The sequence below is a fragment of the Xiphias gladius genome, chromosome 16 (genome assembly GCF_016859285.1).
Source record: "Xiphias gladius isolate SHS-SW01 ecotype Sanya breed wild chromosome 16, ASM1685928v1, whole genome shotgun sequence".
In the NCBI taxonomy this organism is placed as follows: Eukaryota; Metazoa; Chordata; class Actinopteri; order Istiophoriformes; family Xiphiidae; genus Xiphias; species Xiphias gladius.
The window spans coordinates 19180221-19199321 of NC_053415.1; the positions used below are offsets into that span (position 1 = coordinate 19180221).

At 39.3% G+C, this 19101-nt stretch overlaps 1 long non-coding RNA gene across 1 annotated transcript; it reads left to right on the forward strand.

Moving 5' to 3' along the window:
• The first annotated feature begins 10176 nt into the window (after positions 1-10176).
• On the forward strand, positions 10177-18027 carry LOC120801905. The gene is made up of 3 exons (XR_005709152.1): positions 10177-10322; positions 16444-16504; positions 17935-18027. It is a non-coding gene; the product is annotated as an uncharacterized LOC120801905 (long non-coding RNA).
• Positions 18028-19101: the final 1074 nt, after the last annotated feature.

Sequence of the window (19101 nt, forward strand, 5' to 3'; positions counted from 1 at the left end):
CTTCTGACTCTACTTATTGTTTCACAAAAGCAAAGTTTAGAGCTACCATACTTTATTCTACCTTGCTTGTCACTTATTTCTATCACACACGTACAGTGTTATGCATGTATACACCAAATGTCTGTGTGCATTTCTGTGCGTGTTTGTCTCTCTATCTGTTTGGACACTAATGAGATGTGCAACTGTGGCAGCCGTCTTAAAAGGTGCTTCCTTTATAATGGAGATGTGAGGGAGACTATTTTGGCAACTAAAAAGAAACATGTCGGCGAGACAGTTGAGGAAACTGCACAGACACGCGCAGACATACACATCGCCTCATCTCGATTTTGATTGTGCAGTGTCAGAAGGCAGGAGCTGCCCCTCTCCCTTTGCAGTATGTAATTAGCACTGCCATCTGTATGCTGTGGGCTGTCAGAGACTCAGGGGTGAGGACAGCGCAGGAGGAGCACGGCTGTCCATCCTCATTTACACTGAAATCATTACTTTGGCCTATTCATCCTCTTTTTTCATTACTCTTCTGCTCTTTTCCCTGGAAAATGCTCCCCCAGATTAAGCCATCGACTCCAAACTGCTCTATTTCCTCTGCAGTGCCATGCCACCTCTCTGTCCTCTGAGTGTGGCATTCAACCTCTCAAATGTCAACTCACGGCTGATGTTTTTTCACCGTGCCACATTTGTCTCTTCTCAGCCTCTCAGTGTCATCCATCACATTTTCATTTCTCTGTCTGTGTCCTGCTGGTTGTCATTCTGTCTCTCCTCCGTCTTTCTGTCTGTCCTTAGGTGTCTCTGTTGTTTGCTTTTTCTCACTCTCTCTCCCTCCCTCACTTTGTGCTCCAGGCAGAAGTGCCGGACTCTCGGAGGAGAAGTACAGGTTTAAATGACGGGCTTGTTAACGGGGTCACTGATAATTCTGCTAATTAGCTGCCGTATAACCTTGAGCTGTAGTCCCCACAGCCAGATAAGAGAGACAGAAAGCAAGTGAGATTAAGAGAAAAAAGATAGGGTAGGAACAAACCCTCAGATTCCGACAGCATCTAAAAACAAGCAACAATCAATCACTTTTTCCATAGCAAAAAAATTAGGAGCTGAAGATATAATAATACTAAAAAAAAGATTAATAACAAATTCAACACTGTATTAAGTCTCATTATATAATCAACCACCATTTCAAGTTCTTCAAAAAGTTAATTATGTCTCCAACGAGAAAATTGCATGGGGTGTTTCCTTTTAAAATTGTCCCTGAGAAACTAATGAATTCAATTTACACACCTGTTAAAAAGAGTCAAAAAAACGCCAAGTAAAAAAGTTAAATTAGTGTTGCTTTCAAAAAAAAAAAAAAAACTTGAGCCAATCTAGTAATAGATTTAATACTACACCTAACACTAAAACCCCGTCCCGCACCGTGGCTGTGAATAATATTGATATAGTTATTGTGTCAGTGCCTACAATTAGCATGGGTTGCTAAAAAAATTAACGAAGCTTGTCCTTATGCCGGAAGGCAAAATCATCAAGTAATTAACCTGTTAAAAATCAATACACAGCAGACTGTATGCAAAATGAGGGGCCATGTCCCTTATTAGAAGAAAATTTTAAAGTGGATCCTTCTGTTGTACAATTGGCTGCTGAGGGAGTCACAAGACCTCCTATTGGTCCTGGCAACTTGTTAATAAGCTTCAGATGTCCACTTCACTCTGTGGGATTATCGTGGTGTTTAATATTGATATCAGCCATGCTAATTACTGCCTATTAATTATGGAATAAATAATTGAAAGCAAAAACTATACTCCAGTTAGTGTAATTAAAGAAGACTAATTAATGCATTAATTGATTTTATGTTAATTTAATTTTCCATGGAATTAGAAGAATCTTGAGAGAATGACACATAGTGAAGTACGGGCCCTTGGACAAGGTCGATATGATTTGGCTGATTAGAAATACTCTCCCAAATTGCAGCACTGTGCAACCTTGCACAAACAAAGCAGAAAAAAATATACAAAATGCTCTTTGATTAAAGAGTGATGAGGAAGTTCATGTCAACCAAGGCTGCTCTAAAGTCACACTCATGTGAATACCCATCAAGAATACTATTTTTTTTAGTATAGCCTTGTACTTTTTCTTAATTGGGGAGCATGCTAAAACCGGATGGCGCCTCCAGAGAGCATCCTTTCCAACCAGAGGGATTTTATTTCAAAAACCCCAAAACACAGAAATAGTAGAAAATGGTGGAAATGCACAAACGAGTGGTGTGGAGACACATATCTGAGGGCTAGATGAGCCTTTGTTCTAAAAAGGGAGAGAGAGAGAAGATGAAAAAACTTCTTCGTCTGGGATTTGGGTCAGAGCTCTGTTTTGCAGCAGAGTGTTTTTCCTAGGCTCTGCGCTGCACAACATAATGACTGTATCTGTCTCTGGATTGTCTATGAGACGAATCTCCCTGGCAGAGCATCACTGAGTAGATCAAGCACCCACATACTCATGGTCTACTGTAATACGCAAACAGCAATCAGAATTAAAATACTCCTTCACACACTCACATGCGCACGTGCTCAGCCCTGGTCATGATATGCTGCAATACAGAGCCAATGAGCCGAGACGGCACATCAGGTTATGAGATGATGAGTAGGCAAATTGAGGGAGACTGTTCCTGCCATGAAAATCTGCTCCCCCTCTCTGAATACCACAAGAGGGATTCTTAGAGTTAGCAGCGACACTGATTTCACCTCCCAACCAGAGGCAGCGCCTATTAGATTAGAAGGTGAGCTAGGCAAACCCCCTTATCCAAACTACATTATTAGAAAGCATGTCCTCGTATGATTTTGCCTCTGCAGGTCACTGAATTCATTTTTTGCGGGCACAGGACCAAAACTCATGCCCACTTAATTCGCTAACTATGCTGGTAGGTAAACACACGCAAACACTGGAGACACATACACAAAAGCAGCTCGTGCGGTATAATAGAAGCAATAGAGGCATTTGATTGACATTAGCTTGGCTACTGTAGATCTAATTTTCTCGGAGTGGTGGAGAGGAACAGCGACGGAGAGCGCAGCAAATCAGCCTGTCAGTCAAAGTGGCTACCTGCCCCTGTTCGGGTGCCATTAGTGAGTGATGTGCACTGTAGTGAGAGAGCTACAGCAGGAGAAACAGCAGCACAACAGGTACATTAGTTGTGCTGTTGAAGCAGAAAGGATTAATCCACAGGTCGTTATTGCTAATATATTGTTTTAATTGAGCCAATCATTTGCAGGAATTATAATGACTTCAGGAAGACAGCAATATTTAATGAAAAGGAACAAACAAGAATGCATTTATTCTTTCCATATCAATACCAGTGCAGTCATTGTGATCTGGTTCCACTCTTTTGTTTTTAAAAAAATTTAAAGGCCCCTCAAGAAGTGTTTGTAGACATAAAACAATCGGTGTATGATACGTTTTTGAATTCAAAAAGAAACTTTGTTAAAAGCACATGTACACATCATTCTCCCTTACTGAAAAATACAGAGCCTGTGATTATGCAAATATGTTTCATTTCAAAAGTTTTATTGCTTGACACATGATGTCTCCGGCTTTCCTGTTTAGTTCATTGTCAGTGTTGGTTCACTGGAGGTTTCAGGTTTCAACTTCAAGTTGCACACTGGACCACGATTGGCTGCCAAAGAAGTTGTAATGTCACAAAATCATACTCCTAAATAGTATCTTAAACTCAGATTTAGGTGAGCACAGAGAAACTTTGTTAGCAGATGAATATGAAAACAGCCCTCTAGTATCAAACTCTGCACCTACATAATTTTGTAAAGTTAAGCTCAAACATCCAAATGAACAAAAAGCAGACTACATTTTGAGTGGAGGGGGGACTTTAAGCTCTCCTTATAAAGAAAAAGCACTTTTTTATTTACTCAATTGTTGTTAACCTGGTGGTTGCTGTAAATAGCAACAGTCTGTTTTTCTTTCCTTTTTTGTATGACATGAGGTTATCAACAGGCTTAAAGTTTGAATGGATTGTAGGTTAAGATTGTCAGCTGATTCTTAATCCGACAGATCCTCGGGGGGGGTTAAATAAGGTGTATCAGATCAATTTAGGTGCTTATAGCGAAGGAAGGGGTGGTGCTATGGGACCTGAGGCAGACAGAATAAGATCTCAGTGCTAAGTATCTGCTATATCTCTGCTTCGCTGGCAGGAAAAAGGTAGGTGTCATATATGCTGTTATCAGCAGAGTAGGCCTGTTTCCCATGTCTCTGATATCTCTGTTTTATCATCAGTACAAACAAAAGGCCCTTTGAACAATTCAAAAATGGCCTGGGGGCAAGAATGTCCATCTTTTCCCCTCATTCTCTTTTCCTTTCTTTCTTCTCGGTCTTCACAGTGAAGCGGCCTATACAGCAAATGTAGCCACTCCACACATATCCACACTAACAGCCCACACAGATTCTAATCTTTTTTCTCACTTATCCGTTCCTGTTTAAAGAGCCTTTGTCACAAGTGACCACGGGTGAAGGACATCAGCCTCTCTGCTCTATCCTGTCTCGTCCTTTTTTCCTCTTCACTTTAAACAACTGTTCAAGGTGAGGATCGGTTTTGCAGTGGTTTTGCAGAGGAAGAGCACGTAGTGGTTTTAGAAATCTAATTTAAAATCTAATTCGTGTTGCCAGCTTTAAGAGGATCCAAAATAACTTAAAACTATTCAAAACAAAAGCATACAAGGGTATCAGGGGTTGGACTGTATGAATTGAGGCCCTCATAGCAGGTAGTGTGTTGGTACAGGTGAACTGAATGAATATCTGGCGGGATTTGGATTAATGTAAATACATCTAAAATAAGCTAAATAAGCCTTTCCCTCCTTTGCCTCTCTGCCTCTTTTGTTATCTTTTACAGTAGATTGCGCCTGAAAGTAGCACTTTCCTTTGTATGAGCAGACATCTCCTTGACTTCTGCTTTCATTAACCTCTCAGTGTTCTCCATCAGAGAGAGGGGAATGTGCTACAATAATATCCTGATGACGACACATGGGTCAGGACCCCTCTGATCCTGAGAGGGGAGAATATCTCATTAAGAGAGAAAGCCTTTGGGACACTAAAGCAATTTGGTTTGCCCTCTGTTCTTAGGAACCAATTAAAACATTAGCCTAAACTATCGCAGCACTCACAGATGTTGATGTGCAGGCATGACTGAAAAGTCAAAGCCGTAGCAGTGACTCCCAAGGCTAAAACAGTAATCAGAGAAGGTGACAAATACGCTGCATAATGTAAATTAAAACACTGAATTAAAGAAGAGAGTGAGAGATGTGCTGTAGTTATAATACATACAGGACATTTTATTGGCTTGTGTGTCCATACAGTGTGTATATCTTTGTGCCAAGGTCCCAAAAGTTGAATATGCACTTCTTTTAAATACAAATATGAGCAGGGTGACATAAATCCAGTGACTAAACATCAATTCAGACTCTAAAAACTGCTCCCTAACTGCTTTCTCCCACAGAGTTTTCATTCCATTTTCCATCCCATGATTTGATTCCAGGCTATTAAACTGTGCTTCCAGGCCAGCTGAGAAAATCTCAACAGCTTCATTCTGTGCTAATGAAGCACGGCCTGTCCTTAACCAAATCTCATCCTGGATTACACTGGCCTGTGTGGAAACTGTTCCTCAATCTTTCATTCCTATCTCTAACTCAGTTTAACAATTACATGCTAATAATCCACAGATTCCAATCGTTGGGGATACACAAAGAAACAAATCCGGTTTAAAAACCAGGATCATCCACAGGTCACCAACAAAAAAAATAAAAGGGGGGACAAAAGAGTTGATGAAAGGAGATTTTGTCATAAACCGTTTTTTATTCATCCAAGCTTGGAATTTTTTTTCTAGCTTCTGAATATTTACTTTATCTTATTTCATTTTTAACATTTATGACACTAAAATTTAACATTCAATGTACTTCATGTACAAAATGTGGAAAAAAGGTCTTTGCCATCATCTTTTCTGTCACAGCAAAGAAAGATCACATGCTTGTCACTCCGAAATCTCTCAAAAAAAAATCTGATTACTCATGAATTCGCCTCCAAGGGCAAGTATGCTTCGCTGCTGTCCCCGTAACAAGCTATATAATCATAAGTGAATCTGTCTTTCCCTGAAAAATTATGAGAGCATTCAGTGTGCTTGAGCCAGCTTGCCTACCAAACCACGTGGACATTCTTTTCTCCTGTCAAAACATTATTTACAACCGTTCAGGACATTGTGACAGAGTGCGGCAAAGAGAAAATATTTAAGCATCACCTCTGACCGTGTGTTCCCTCCTAGCTGATGTGATTGACAGGAGATGAGTGCAGATATGCTGAGTCCACTGGGCATCTCCCTTAGCGATGTCACTGTGGGGTCATGTGATGACAGTTCAGTGTGGTGGGTCATCACCCCCTGACCCCTGAGCTGAATAAACAGAGGGGATTCACAATGAGCGCTGAAAGTAACTGGAGTGAATGACAGACAGAGGCTGGAGTTACTGGGTTATCCCTGCAACCATGGCTGCCTATGAGAGCTACAAAATAAGAGCACTCCACTGGTACTGAACATTAAACACTTCATCAAACACATAGATTCAGCCAAGAGGCTTCACAGCTGAGCTACTTTTGAGAGCTGTTACCAGCACAGTAACCGTATTCACGTTATTTGCAAATAAATGATGTCCCATTATCCATGCAGTTAAACAGGCGGATCATCACTCTTGAGGTCAGTGGTCCAATCACCCTCGACCTCATGGGAGAGTGTGTAAGTTGGACGCAGGCCAGCACGTAGAGACAGGCTGGCATTTCACCCATAGTGCCTAACATCACTGCCAAAAGCATGCCTTTGCACTAGGTCCTTAACAGCTACAGATCAGTGCTCCGGACACGGTGGATTTTGGCTGACCCAGTATACAGTGACCCTGCAGTGGAGAATACTGATACGTGCATGTGTGTGTGTGTGTGTGTGTTTTTATTTGTCTGTCTTAGAGGGGCTGGTGACGATGAAAAAGAAAATTCCACCAAAATTCCTTTCATACACAAAAATCCGTTGTGAGAAGGAGCACAGTGGAAAAACAAAAATTACAGTACTCGGGAAGATTTGTCTTTATAATATTGCTTTCTGCCGCTGCATGAAACTGCACTTTGGCACAGCCGAGCTTTGAAGTAAATGATGACGTCAGCATGCTACCATGCTCAAAATGATGTAAAATGCTGTACAATGTTTACCATGTTCACCGTCTCAATTTAGCCAGTTAGCATTTGCTAGCTTTTGCAAATTGCAAATGCATTAAACACAAAGTATAGCTGAGGCTGATGGGAATGTGATTAGTTTTGGCAGTATTTGCAAAAATCCATAGACCAAAGTATTGGACAAATTGAAATTTAGAGCAGATGGTGGCACTGGATGAAAAGTTATGGGATCATCAAAGTTACTAAAATTCATCCTAAGGGGGACATGAATGTTTTGTCACAGCCCAGCCTCAGTGAGCTAGCTACAAAGAGGGAGACCACAAAGGATTTAAAGTAATTAAGGCAATATTTCATTTGAAACTAAGATAAAACAGAAATATAATGGATGAATCTGTAGTCAGTCAGTAGTGGACGCAGTGTTGAATGTATGTGTAGTGTTGTGAAGGCAGAACAAAAAAAAAAAAACAAGGGTGATTACGATGGCGTGAGAGAGAGACAGAATGAGGAGCCAGCCTAAATGATCCAGGCCTAGCATGCCCAGGTGAAAGACATCAAGTTAGCTGGCTCTGCCCATCTCTACCTGCAGGCAACCCGCAAAGGGAAAAAAACATGAGGCAACAAGAAGCCCAGCAAGAGGCTTCATCTTCGTTTCATGGCAATACATCAATAGTTGTCGAGATATGGCAATCGTGACTAAAGTGTTGGATCAATCGACCGACCGTCATCCCGGGAGCTATCCTGCCAGCATGGCTAAAAATAAATGTATATTTTTTTATACATTTAAAAATCATATTAAATTGCTTATTAGTAACTTTGTTGTCCCATCAAAATACTTTTATTTCCTTCACAGAGAATGGCTCTCCTTATGAAAGACAATATTAAAACTGTAATTGGCTTTAATCAGGAAATCTGTTGTGTAATGGATACAGGCACACGTGACAGTACACACATACAGACAGTAAAAAAAACCCACGCAAACATACACATTCAGAGACACATGCACATAGACACATAATATGATCCCTCTTGGCAATCTATGACCCAAATTCTCTATGAACCCCTCCCTCTTGGCTCCTCCACTTCTGTTTTCTCTCAGTCTGTCTTTCTGGCAAGGGACTGGGACCTCATACATACAGTTACCTTTTTTTTCTTTTTCTCCCAATCAGTTTCAATTTTACATGAACAGAGACATGAGCACACGAATTTCTCAACAAACAGTCAACATTTTCTACATCTCTCCAAGCAGATATCCCTATTGTCGTAACTAAAATAGTATCTCAATTTCCACATGTAAAGAAGATGTGTGCCTGTCTGTGGATAAAGGGGTGTGTGAAAGAAAGAAAAAACAGCAGCATCCTTCCTTGTGTGTCCCTGATTGATCTTAGTATTAGATAAAGACTTCTCTCTGTCCCTCTCTTCTCTTTAAGAAACACCTCAACGCCTATACTATATCACTGGTCTCACCTCTGAGTCAAGGGCTTCCTCCCCACGTGAAAGGAGAACAGGCGTCCAGGAGGGAGAGAGGCTGCTGGGGCTACAGGGGGTTAAATGCAGGCTGTGACCCCACTGATCCCCCTGCTGAGTCTGTAATGCCACCCATAGACCGAGGGCTTGGGGGTACGCACGTGGCTCTGCATTGAGAATATAAACTAGCCGAGAGTTTTGTGGGTTTCAGGGAAAAATGGAGTGAGGGGATTTCAAAGGAAGTCTTCTGAGATTTGCCATATGCTCAATAAGCCTTTTAACACCTGCACTCTTTACCATAAGCTGTCACCTGGATGATATTCACAGAATGATCTATCCTCCATCCTTCAGAACTTTCCTCTTTTTTGCCTGCTTTGACTGGCTCTACAAAATGTATTTTTAATGCCTCCTTAAGCACTTGACAGTAAGATCTATTGCTTCTTTTTTCCTTTCCTTTTTTCCTTGTTCCTTAAAAAAATGAAAATGTTTGTTTGCTCAGGGGAGTAATTACCAGTGGCAGAAGAAGTGCTCAGCTCCTTTACTTAAGTAAAAGTACCAATACAACCATGTGAAATACTCCATTACAAGTGAAAATCCTACATTCAAAATCTTGCTTAAGTAAAAGCACAGAAGTATCATCAGCAAAATGTGCTTAAAGTGTAAAAGGTTAATGTACTCAATCTGCAGACAAATGCATTGACTGATACATTATTATATATGTCAATATTAGATTATTTATACTGATCTATCTGTTGTAGCCTGAGGTGGACTTAGTTTTACTTTATATACAGTTAGTTAATTTACCTAGAGATTGGCCACTTCTAAATGGTCACATGATAAATGCAAGGGGTCGTGAGATGATTAACAGAGGGGCAGGCTGCAACAGAGAGGAAAGAAGAAAAAAACAAAGTTTTTACTTTTCTCTCATTTCTTTTGGAAACAACTGGAAAATTCAAACAGCTTAGACATGTACATAAAAACAGCTTAGAGAGGAAACGTCTCTTGGGTTGAACTGCTAACAATTTAAAGACATCTGAAACATTATACAAACCCCAACTAGGTTGGGAACCACTGGTTTAATCTTTAACAATGTATTTTATAGGGTTATGACAAAGTGGTTGCAAAATCTTAATCTGTTAAGTAACAAGTTACTATAGCTGTGAAATAAATGTAGTAGAGTAAAAAGTGCAGTATTTCCCTCTAAAATGTAGTTTAGCAGAAGTATAAAGTAAAATAAAATAGAAATATTCAAGTCAAATTAAGTACAGTACTTAAGTAAATGTACGTAGTTATTTTCCACCACTGGTATGACTATATATCATACTGCATGTGTGCCAGTTCCAGACTTAAGTGTATGAACAAGACAGTGCTAACACACAGTGGGTCAAAGCAGATCTCAGTAGCCACAGAAACAATGGCAGAAAGGTCAGTGTGAATCAACACAATGACTCACAAGCAAACACGGCCAGACCAACAACAAAGCTCTAATCAGCTGCTCAGCCTTTCTGGAAATGACTCCATTACATGGGCAACTCTCTGATGAAGTAAGGGGACAAGCAGCAGGGAGATAATACACCCTTGTACACTGATGCGGGGGATACTAATCCCCACTCTGGACTGGCAATGATGAATGAGATTCCTGGGCTATGTGGAGGTGTATTGAGCACGAGGTAAGAGAGAAGAGGAATGCGGCGAATGGAAGAAGGCAGTTGGGTGATTAACCAAAGGTTGTGTGAATGGCCCCTCTGATAGTTATTTCAAACATGTATTTGTACATTGGTGCTCAACAGCACTTTAATGTGGGCTCTTATTATTCTCATGGCAGATATCCAGAGACTCCAGGAGAGGGAGGGAATTGTCTATTTCACCAGGCAATCTTTTCATACTTGGCTTTACTAATAAGTTTTCTTTGTGGTTATAACAAAGCCGTTGTTTTATATATTCACTCAGCAGCAATCAACATTTTATCACTCATCTGAATTAAACTCACCTGTGAAATTCTGCAGAGGGTCTAGAGACTATTGCAGCTACTGAGAGTTGAGACACCTAGGTTTTGTGCTATGTACAGGCCCACTGAGTGATGCGGTACAATATGAGTAGTTCAATCATTTACACAACAAGCCAGAAGTAAATTGTTTCACAGATAATTTCAGAGGGAAATATTGTACTTCGTATTCCACTACATTCATCTGTCAAATATAGTTAGTAATTACTTTTGACACTAAGATATTACATTTACAAAATATATAAGCTAAGAAAACGCAGTGCATTTTAAAGATTATACAACTTGTAATACTTTTAATCATATTTTTAAAAAGCAGTGTCTTCTGGGGACCGTTTGGCATGTTTTAGATGTCTGTGAGTTGAGAGTGATTTTGCCTTTTTAATTTAAAGTGATTAAATACTTCAACTGAGAACTACTACTTCATAATCACTAATATACTGTAGGGTTGCCACTACAGATTCTTTTCATTACTGGTTAAACTGTAGGTTTATCTTTTCTTCTATTTAGCTATTTTGTCTATGAAAGGTCTAGCAAAAATGAGAAACCAGAATTACCTATTTGATTTCTTCAAATTGCTTGTTTTGCCTGACCAACGGTCCAAAACATAAATATGTTACATTGGCAATAATTTAAAATAAGAATTTGTCATTCAAGGCACAAATGTCAGTGCATTACAAGGAAGACAGAACATACTTTGTGAAGTGCTACTTATTTCAGACCGGTGCCTGGCACACTTCTGTCTGTTTAAAGTAAAGTTCTTCTCAATTTGACCTCATGGCTATTCTAAGGATGTGAGAGCACCTTCTCAGATCTATAAATGGGTATCTCATAATGAGTATGATGACACCAAGCAGAAATACTCCTCTGTTTCATCAGGGAACTCACACAATCTGATTTATTCTATTCTTCTGTGGCAGATGTAGGAATGTCCCTTTTTCAAAAGGACTGTTAAATCACCTTTGGAAAAAGTCAGAATTTGATGTGGGAAATTTTTAGCCTTTTAGCCCACCGTAGTAAAGAAATGGATTACTAAAGCCATGCTACCCTGTCATGTTGCATCTTTCAAATTCACTGTAGAGAGTGTTGCATCATTTATGGCCTTGTGATTGAAGATTCAGGTCCTATGTTTTATACCTGAATGCCACCCAGCTACAAAGGCGCTGCTCTCTAGCTTAATTTGACCCCTAAAGTCAGTGAAGGAGAAGGAGGGACAAAAGCTATCACCATGGGAGAAAACAAACTGTTAGCTTGCTGTTATTATGGTACCATGTGCTGTGGTGATGAGCTGATGCTCCTGCTGGAGGTATGACTGCAATTTTGATACATGATGACAGCGGTGTGAGAAGATTTCTGATTCTTTACTTAAGTAAAAGTATCAATACCACAATGTAAAAACATTCCATTACATGTAATAAACCTGCATTCAAAATCTTAACTAAATAAAAGTACAGGTATTATCAGCAAAGTGCACTTAAAGTATCCTAAGCAAGAGAGTAGAATGACCCCGACAGTGTTATAATATTATTATTTTACTGGATTATTGTTGCAAATGTATTAACATGTAAGCAGCATTTTAAAGTTGTAGCTAACTGTGATTGCACTAATTTAGCTACAACTTTATATACTGTTGGGTGGTGTCATCTATAACACTGCATCATATCTCTTATGATATGTTTTGTGTGTAATACCTCAATCTGTATAAGTAGTATATGACTGCAACTAATGATTATTTCTATTACTGAATATTTTCATTATTGATTAATCTGCTAATCATTCTCTTGTTCAATTGATGAATTTTTAACCTTTGTAAAATAATAGAAAGTGTTACCCCAAAGATATTTCTTTTTTTGCATCACATTAGACAATGGATCGAATAAGACTGTGGTAGGCAAATTGAGGCCCATGGACCAGATCAGGCCCTCCAGCAAAAATATTTTGTCTCCTGATGAAATTCTTTCACATACTTTCACATACCTTTTCACAAATCTGCTGTAGATAGAAATGTAAAAAAACAAAACTCAAATATCCCATGAATCATATGAATCCCAGTAGCCTACTATTAGTGCAACACAGAAGATACATCCTCATATGAGTCATTTTTTTCCCAAAGAAATTATAACGTGTACTGTTGTAGCTCAGTCAACCCTCAATTACTAAGCTAAAAATAATAAATGCCCTCGGATACAATCCTACAACACCCAGTGTTATGGATCCATTTTATTCTTAAGTAAATTAAACAAAATAAACATTGCCCCAGCAATGAACAATGCTAAAGAAAGAAAAAAACTGGCCCACGATTGAAACTAATTGCTGATCCCTGACGTAAGACAATCCTTAAAACTGAGAGGGTTGAACTAGGGAATGCAGGTATTTTTAGCATAAAAAGGGATAAATGATCTTAAATAATCTTTTATCAAAATAGTTGCCAATATATTTTCTCATGATCAACTACTCAATTAAACTCGTAAAATAACTAGTACTGGGAAATGAATGTAGTTCAGTAAAAAGTGGAGTATTTTCCTCACAAATGTAGTGGAGTAAAATTGTAAAGCAGCAGCATACTTAATATGTACTGGTACAGTAGTACAGTACTGGAGTAAATATACTTATTATGTAGTTATTTTCCATCACTGCATGACGAACCTTCCTACTTAACAATTAAGTGTAAAAGAGAGGGGACAGTTTAACCTACAGTAAATGCATTGCATGCATCTTCTATAGTCTAAAAGTAATAAACATTAAAAAGAAAAGAAATAAAATTATCTACAAAAGGCATACCAAAAGAGAAAATTCAGTTTTCACTGAAAAGCCCAGAGGACACTGTGCTGATAATCACTTAAAAGAAATGAGCTACAGTTACTGATAGATTTGGCTTTAGTGAATGAGCATCAGGGTGTTTTTTATTTTCATTACTGCAGTTTGTGCATGGAGGGATGTTATGATTATTAATATTGCCTCAGCATGAGCCTGAGTGATGAAGCTTGGTAAACAGAAAGACAAGGACAGGACATGAATACTCCCCTGCATGTCGGCGCTGGTTAACCCTACAGCCACATGGGTTGTGACATAGAATGAATATAAATGGAGAAATGGGCCTCTCCAGTGTATTGTTGTCCAGGTTTTCCCCTCTTCTGTCTTGATACTATATGTTGCTGATATTGGAGGGGTGTTTATGGCTGATTGTTATAGTACAAAAAGAACTATCCACAGGTTTTAAAGCACATAAGAAGATGAATGGAAACGTTGGTGTATCGATGAAGAGAAGATGAGATAAATGCTGCTGCAAAGAATTTTTTGGGTTAAATACTGATACTGCAGGATCTGATTTTGCTTCCACTTCTGTAGACACACCATCACCTTATTGCTGCCACCCACTCTTACACCACCACTAAGAACCCACTGGCCACTCTAACATACCTTCAGAAGTAAGCAGAGATGGGAAAACCTGCCAGAAAGACTACCATCTCAGCAGCACTCCATCAGTCAGACTTTATGGCAGAGTTACAAGAAGGAAACCAGTTTGAGTAAACGAAATATGACAGCCTGCTTAGAGTTTATCAAATGAAGTTTGGTCTGATGAGACAAAAACTGAACTTTTTGAGCAGAACTACGACCTCTAGATCTATGACACCCGGTACTACTCATCATCTGGCTAGTACCCTCCCTACAGTGAAGAATGGTGGTGACAGGATAATGTTTTTGGGGGCTTCTCAGCGGCAGGTACAGGGAGACTGGTCAGGATTGAGGGAAGGATGAATGCAGCCATACACAGAGAGGTCCTCAAAGAAAACCCGCTCCAGAGTGCATGCGACCTGAGACTAGGACGACGGTTCACTTTTCAGCACGACAATATTCCAAAGCATACAGCCAAGACAACACTGGAGTGGCTCTGGGACAATTCTCTGACTTTCCTTGAGTGGCCCAGCCAAAGCCCAGACTTAAACCCCAAAGAACATCTGAGGAGAGACCTGAACATAGCAGTTCACACACTTCCCATCAAATCTGACAGAGCTTGAGAGGATCTGCCTAGAGGAATGGGATAAACTGCCCAAATCCAAGTGTACAAAGCTTGTAGGGACTTACCCAAGAAGACTTGCAGCTATACGTGCTTCCAGAGAGGCTTTTACAAAGGACTGAATTAAGGAGTCTGGAATACATTTGTAGAGAGATTTCATTTTTTGATTTTTAACAAATTTGCAAAAAATTCGAAAAACATATTTTCACTTATTGAGTGTAGATTGATGGGTAGAAATTGCAGTTTTATCAGTATGAAATTCATCTACAACACAGTAAAGTGTGCAAAAAGTGAAGGGGTCTGAATACTTTCTGAAGCGCCTGTATGTACTTTTACTTAAGTAAATATTTGAATGCAGGACTTTTACTTGTAACAGAGTATTTCTACATTATGGTATTGCTTCATTTACTTAAGTAGAATTCTCACTATTTCTTCCACCACTGTTATCAGGAACAAAAGAGTAGTGTCTGTCCCGGGATAGATAATAATTTAATACACTGTTAACTATGAAAAAATGCATCAGTCTAGAAAAATATAATTCTTTGTCCAGTGACATTCCTCACTGAGATTAATCACTGTGGGGCAGGCTGCAAATAAAGTCATTCGCCTAGAAATCTGATGTTGAATCTTTTTCATCAACTAAATTAAAAACTAATTAACCGTAATTAATTATTGATTAATTATTAACTGCAAATGCTGCTGGCACTGGGCATTCTACTATATGCTAACAAACGGCATGCTTCATGAAAGCAGTTCTTTTGCATTGCTGTTTTTTTGTTTTTTTTTTAAATGACCAAACAATATTTATATTTTCTACTCTATGTACCAGAAAGATAAGAAATTGAAGCCATTGCACGTAGAACTTTTAGATTATGGAATCTTTCAAACTGTACCTTTGGACAGATAGTGGCAGGCTTTTTGCTTTTGTGGAACTGCGTTGTATTTATGCCCAACACACTGTTAGCAAAAGGTTGCTTATTAACGCACCCAGCAGTTAGGGAGCAAGATTATTATCATGTGGAGTTGTGTGTTTGGTCACCTGGCAAATGTACACAAGTCCAATATTAACTCTCGTTTTAGCTCTGTCTTTGGTCTCTACCAACTCCTGAGGGAATTACTTTAACTGGTTCTTTAGCTGCTAAATGCTCCACTATGTTCACCACAACTGTGTCTGTCTGGCGTTTGGTGCTGAGCAAGTTTTTGTACAGTGGTTTTGCTGAGAATAACACTAGGACGGCGCTGAATCGAAACAATAAAACTGCAGTTTGGACACCTAAACGAGCTGAAACTCCATGCAGGTGATAATTCTCTGTAGTTTATCATTATAGCCACTTTAAGTCCTGACAGTAGCACTAGTGTATCCAGAACTATTGATGTCAACAACATGGAAATAGATACTATGAGGGAGGACACAAATTGAAATATCCTTTAGCAGATGATATCATGTATAAAGATCTGCTTATATTTCATGTTATCTCCCCCTGCACATGTATGCCTATGTCATCCTGATCGTACATATCTTTCTGTCTCTAAATCCTTGCTTCTTAACACATCCTCTTCTTCATTCCACAATCCTCCCTCAGTGTCTCTCCATCTCTACAGTCGTTTGTTTCTTGCTGTCTTTGATCATGAGCTGAGGAGGGCAGTAATCTACTGGAAGCCAAGTGTTTATATCTAGGACAGCTGAGAATTGGGTCACATGTGATTTTTGCTGCTCTAGGCCCGCATGGGCGCTACCTCTAAGTTTCCTCATGATTTTCTCTCTCTACAGTACCGAAGTTTGTCAACAATGACTCGGCAGAATGGATGCAAATGCCCAGCCAAGTGTCAAGGTGAGACCATTATAAAAGACAGCTGTCCTGCATTATACTCTGTACTTTCTCACTATTTGAATCAATAGCATGGCGGCAGGCCAACCTCAAAGGCGATTACGGGGATTTAAAGTAACAGCCAATTTACCACTGTCTGCATCTGGTTTATATTATATAAAAACCATAAATATACACTGTATATGCAGTGTTTACCATTGATTCATTTTTAGCAGGAAAAGGCAATGTCAGTCTGTTGGTCAACCACTTCCAGACCGAAGTATCTCTACAACTATTAGATTGCTTGCTGTGAAATGGTACAGACATTCATGTCCCTCTCAGGATGAACTGTAATAACTTTTTTGATCCCATCAGGTCAAATTTTTAATTGGTCCAATCAGTTTATGACTTAATACCTGCAAAACAAAAGGATTAGCATGCTGATTTTCACATTTAGTTCAAAGTACCATCACAACCATCACAGAGCAGCTAGCATGAAACTTCACCGTTTCAAACCTAGCGTGAAATAAACTAAACGAGGTTTCAGCTGCCAAAGACACAAAGACATGAAAGTGATAGTAATGTTTGAAAGGTGCTTTTGAGGAATTATTTCATGGTGATGACTTAATTGAAAGTAGGAGTAATGCAATTGCTGACATCGTCTCCTTTGGATGTCAGGGATGAAGATGTCAGCGATTGCAAGTGGTAAAACGTTTTTTCTCCGGTGTCTGTTTACGGTGTCTTGTTTAGCCAATCGAACAGACTGAAATCAGTCTATAAATACAAACACTGTTATAAAAAAACCCCAACTTTGGCACGATGAAAAGGCATAATATATTCCATGATGGATTAACAAATGCAGGCATTTTTTTTAAAAGACAGAGAGCATTTATTTAAACTGTGGGTAAAATGAATGGGTTGTTGTGAAAGCAGGAAAATGAGCCACAACACCAGGGATTGTGAAAAGTTTAAGAGGAAACTATGCAACTCTTCAGTTTACATTATTTTATGTTGCTTAAAGTGCAGACTTATGGGTGTGATTGTACACATTGCACATACCCTTCAAGTTGGCCATGTTGAGGCTGTATAGTTTCCTTGCTGCAGTGGTTGACAAAATGACCAAAAATTCTCAAAAAGCATTTGAAAAGCATATTACTGTGTCTCGTCAAAGACCAGACTGAAGCACATAAGTGTTGCCATTACCCTCTCCACCAGTTTGGTCACATTTTCTGTAGCGCTTTGAAATTTACTTGCAGACACAAAACAGCAGGATGTCTAGTTGGGTTTTTTGAAAAGGTGATACCACTGCTTATCAGTAATTTGGAAAGACATAGGGAGGCTGGAAAGAAGTGAAATTTAGGACTTTTGCTAAGCAAAGTTATAATGTCATAATAAAATGTTTCAGTCTTTACAAATACACCTAATGCTGCTCTGTGCTTTTTTCACTCCATCAGACTGGCCACCAACAGATAGCAGCACACTGGCCAGCAAGCTGTGCAGTGATGTCAGAGAGCACTGAGGCACATGTGCTCTCGCAGATGTGCCGGTAATTATGGGGGAATGAATAGTGATGTTTTAAGAGGAGATCAAGGGCAATTACTGTGATTTAAAGCAATGGAGCCAGGCCCTGAGCACACACCTTCTAATTACCAGGCACAATCTCCGATCTCACAGCAAGCACGACAGTTTTGGCATGTTTGCATAATCGAACAAAGGCTGCAATATGGTGTTTATCTTACAATATTCAAAGGTCTTGATTCTGCTTGTGCGTGATAATGCATTTTCTCTGTGATGTGTTTGCCTCTGCTGCCGCTGTCGTTGCTGGTAATGACTTTGAAAAAGCTTGGTGATATATTTAGCTGCTAATCAGACAAAATTAATCTAAAGTCGTTTGGAAATTTTGTTGCATTCCAATAGCTTGCGGGAATGCATTAGATAGGAGTGTGTGTGCTGGGGTATCCACAAGAGGCCAAAACAGGGATATAATTTCATTTGATTGCCACACTCATCAAGTCTAAATGAAGATTAATGAACACATGATGGAGGATTGAAAATAATAATATTCCTGTTGTCTTTAGGGCTCTAATTTGTTTGAGAACATGCTGTCACGCTACACAGGGCTTATTGGCATTTGCTAATGGACTGCTCATTGCAACGGGGTGTGTGTGTGTGGGGGGGGGGGGGGGTTGTCCTGTATACACTACTAAGGCCATAAGCTATGACGAGTAAGAATAGAAAGTGGTACGGCAATGTATGTGTTTTACAAGTGCTATTTGAGGAGACTGTGAGTGTGTGAGTAGGAACGAGTTAGTGTATGAGGAGGGGGAGGCCAATTCCCTAAATAACTTGTTCATTGATCGCAGCAAGTAGATGCAGTATTGATAGTGTTGTTCGCCCAAAGGACCTAGATCCACTAATAATTAATTGCAATAGAATAAGGAGGCAGGGCGTCTATACTGCATTGCAGCTCTACACAGTACACTGAAGATACAATATATAACAGTCCATGTTCAAACCGGTCTTCTATGTAATTTTAATTTGCACCAGAAAATACATTTTGAGAGAAAATATATGCAAATACAATTTTTATCACCATAATAAGGACGTTTTTAATGATGAGA